A 4,516-nucleotide genomic window follows, 5' to 3' on the forward strand; every position below is an offset into this window, starting at 1 on the left:
CTGTGAACGCAGAAGACAGGAGAGGGTGAGATACTACAGCTACACTTCAGCATGTGCTCTTTCTTTCTTTGTGTGTGTCCAGATTATTTTATTTAGAATAATCTCATAAAGGTTCATCTAGATTGCAGCATTATCAGAACTTCATTCTTTTGTAGTTATCTTGACTTTTTTTTTGTCTTTTTGAGATGAGGTCTCACTATGCAGTTTAGGCTGGCCTTGAGCTCACTTTGTAGCCCTGGCTAGTCTTGAATGTGCCACGATCCTCCTGACTCAGCCTCCCGAGTGCTGGGATTACAGACGTGTGCCACCACACCTGGCAGTTATTTTGACTTTTGAATGTTTTAAATTAATTACAGTAAGTCTCTGACTTATGAGTGAGTTCCATTCTGGAAGAATGTTCCTAAGTTGGATTCTTGCTAAGTCCCACAAAATGAGCCTTACACAGCAAGCCTTGACACAAGTAGATGATGTATATTGCCTTGGGCTTCCCAGCAGTCCCCTCCACATCACCACTGCTTTTCCTCTTGCTTCTGGAATCTGGGCTCCGGGAGAGACCTATACTGCTACACACTACCGCACTGTACATAAACACAAAGCAGCACAACTGTGCTAACATCCGGCAGTCGTGTGAGCTACTCCTGAGATGTATTTGCATCTATGAATGTTCATAATGCAAGCTCACAACTCGAATGTTCATAAATCCAGGACTTACTGTAATTAATTAATTGATTATTTTTGGGATGGGGTCTCTGTTGTCCAGGCTGGCCTCCCTCAGCCTTCTGGGCTCACGTGATCCTCCCACCTCAGCCTCCCAAAAAAGCACTGGTGAACACGTGCTCTTTCTAAGAATTGCTCACTGGACTCTAAAACATCAGCCGCACATCTTCTGAAATGTAAGATAATCACTCAGAAATCCGTACAGGCACAGATGTCTCTTTTACCAGGAAGGCAGGGACGGGGCTCCTGCCTCTTGGAGCTTTCCCACAGGCTTGCCATTGTAAGGGGACACAGCACTGCACTTCAGCCCAGAGCAAGGCAGGGTACTGTCGTGCTACTTTAAACAAAAGTGACGGGCAGAGCTGAGTCCTGGTGCCCTTGTACCACACACAATGTCTTCATTTTGCAAAAGCATCTATTCCACGACACTGCTGCTTTTTTGAAAACAGCTTTATTGAGATACAATTTACATACCATGCAATTCTCCTGTTTATAGGGCACCCAAGTTGGTTTTAACCAGCACGCTGCTATCATAGCTTTAAAACATAATTATGTTTCCAAGCATCTGACTTATGTTGTAACAGAATCACTTATAGCCATGGTCCAGTGGATGGTACTGCTTGTTTATATTCTCTAACCCAAGGAGCCACATGGTGAGATGAAGACCCTGGGTATTTACCAGTTCATAATTCATTAAGTTCAGAAGGGCTAGAAAGTCACTGAGTGCAATGGTCCAACTCACAGGCTGCTGAAGGACAGGCAGGCTCCGGCTGGGCCTGGTACACATCTCCCTCAGCAGGCTGAGCTACTGTGCATGCGTGTGTGCGTGTGTGCATGTGTGCGTGCGTGATTTTTATTCTTCTGTACAGTGTGACTTCTAAGTAAATCTCAGGACGGTTCTCACAGTAGGGATTCAGGAGAAACACCTTGATCCCCATGAGGTACACAGGGCAGGATTTATAACGACAACTGCTGAGGCATAAATTAGGACATTTTGCTGGCACCACCAGTATAGAGTCCTTCTGCTGAATTAAAATGTGATTTTATTTATATCTTTTTTTGGACTTGCACCTGTTGGGTAAAATGAAATCTCCCTGTTCTTCTCTATCCCATGCCTGTGCACATGGTAGAAAGGGGTCTGAAACAACTTCTCATAGCCTTCTGCTACAACAGTTTCTCATGCAGCCTTCCTCAGTGTAAGCATCTTCTAAAATGCTCACAGCCACGGCCAACAGTGTCCTTGAGGCTGCTTTTTTGGACCCCTGGGGGAAACTTGGTGGCTCATCAATCTCTTATTAATTTTCCTTCTTAAAGGTCTGCTTAAGGCCAATTACTTAGCCTTCTCCTTCTTACTCAGGGAGATAGGGTAGTTTTAGGTTACTGCAGGGTGTCTTCTCTAAGGCACCTCCTTAGGGTAGTTTTAGGTTACTGCAGGGTGTCTTCTCTAAGGCACGTTCTTAGGCAAGGCAAGGGCAAAGGGTGTGGGCCAGGCTTTGTGTAACATACCAGCGTGCATCTGTCTGCTTGCGTGACAATTCAAGTTACAAAATCACTGACCAGTTATCTGCTCCAAGGTCAGCAAAGGGGCAGAAGACAGAACAGAGCTCTGGGCCCCTGAGGCTAACTTAAGAAATGTTGATCAAAGCTGAAGAAAAGAAGAAAAGATGGATGGCTACGGTCTGTGATGTACAAAAGCTTTAAAAAGCAAAGCTAGAACATTCTGTGTACAAAAAACACCACGTGAGCCATGCATGGTGGCACATGACTATAATCCTAGCTACTCAGGAGGCTGAGGCAGGAGTAAGACAGCAAGTTTGAAGCCAGCTTGGGCAACTCAGTGAGATTCTATTTCAAAATAAATAAAAAGCTCTGGGGATGGAGCTCAACAGTCTCTGGGTTCAAGCCCTGCTACTACAAAAGTCAAAACAAAACAACCAACCAACCATACAAACGCTTATTTTTTTAAAAAAGCACACATGCATATTCCCACTCCCACACTACAAACAATAAAAACCGACAGTGTCAGTTCCACACACAGAGGACTATAAATGAAGCTATCTCAGTCACACACTTGAAGTTCAACAGAAACTTCTCAGCGCCCGTGTCGTAGATTGTGACCCCTCCTTGGACATTTTGAATATTTATATTTTCTCTTCTAATTGAATGCATTCTTCAGGGCAATCTGAGCAAGCTCCTCCCCCTCCAAGGTATAATAACCTACCTCAAGCCCCAGGGACTCATTTCTGTGACCACGTTTAGATTCTAACCAGGGACTCATTTCAAAAGTGAGCTTAAGGAGCTTTTACACAATTGGTGATGCTCTCTCTCACTGTAGAATGTAGAAAAGTTTTAACCAGAGGGAAACCCTATACTTCTTACTTGGCCTCAGCTTTGGAATTCTGGAGGAAGGCCTGGAAGCAAGGGCTGTGGGGTTTATTTGTGTTGTCTGCTTATATGTTTTCTTTTAAGCAATAATGTACTCAGTCAGAGGCGGTTCTCAGAGTTCAGTTCTGTCCATTTCAAGGAAATGCAAAACCAATGGAAAATTACTACTGCAATTTTTAACAAGAAAACCCACCCTCACTTAGGAATCACAACATTGAAAAAAAATTTTTTTAATAAGCGAAACCATCTCAAGGAGGCTGCTTTATTCAACGAACTCAACAACAGCCAGCAACTTGCTATTTTGAAGTCAGTTCTTACTAATCGTGATTTTTATAGGCACAGAAGCAGAATAAGGAAAGACTCTGCTACCTAGTCCCACACTGCCATAGAACACTTGCGAGGACACTTGAGGACAATTTGGAAAAGGTGGAAAATTTCAAAATGAGACCATTTTGGCAACAGATAAAGGAAAGAATGGGAAAAAAAGAGTTCCATTTCTTACTTAATTTGCAGTAAAAGCCATTTAATAAGACCATGTCCCACCCCAGAGTAGTTCTGTAGCCTTGATTAAGGCCAGGGAGAGTTTGATGCTAATTTGCCTTAAGACACATCCAGATTGCCAAACTCACAGAAGCTAGCGCTGGGTTGCTCTGGTAAAACACACGTCCAGGTATATAAAGCTCTTAAAATAGTGCCTCATACATAGTGAGCGCTCAAAAAATCTTAACTGTTGTTTTTACCTGAGGCACCAAGGCACACTTCCTGCTTCCTGGTCCAGCCAGAGCTGCACGGTAAAGCAACATCTGAGTGTGTTTTGAGCTGCAGCAGGGCCAGCTTGGAGGGGAGAGCCGGGACTACTCATCCTGGGGATGACGCTGCTGAGGAGGGCAGTGTGGCCGCCTCAACCACCACTTCCTCGAAGCTTTCTTGGATCAGTCTAACTCAGGCTCCATCCTACTCGTGAATTTTTAGTGTGCCTCACCAACTCTAACACTTGCCATTCCTCTTCTGTTCTCCTAGGCGGCAACTTGAGAAGGGCCTTAAAGCGTTGGCTGTATGGGATTTGAAACATTCTCCCGTTGGAGGTCATGGCCCTGGGCCACAAGGAAGGTGGCCACAGAGTCCAGAAGTGTGCTGTGCAGATAAGCTGGGGACCAGCCACTGCATCCCTCAGCCCTCACGTGTGTGGGGCAATGCACAGACACACCATCTGTGGGGGCAGGCCAGGCCTCTGGGGTCCCTTCCCAGGCCTGCTCCTGCTCTCTTCCTTAAGAGCTGTGCTTTGTTTCCTCAGAACAGGCGGGGACACTTAAGCTCACCTATGCCACCAGGCACTCAGCCCAAACCTGACATCACAGAGAAACCAAGAGCAAAACAGTGGGGCTATCTGAGATTACAAGCCCAGACCTCAGAA

Source organism: Chinchilla lanigera, unplaced genomic scaffold, assembly GCF_000276665.1.
Source record: "Chinchilla lanigera isolate Chin_1 unplaced genomic scaffold, ChiLan1.0 scaffold00139, whole genome shotgun sequence".
NCBI classification, from domain to species: Eukaryota; Metazoa; Chordata; class Mammalia; order Rodentia; family Chinchillidae; genus Chinchilla; species Chinchilla lanigera.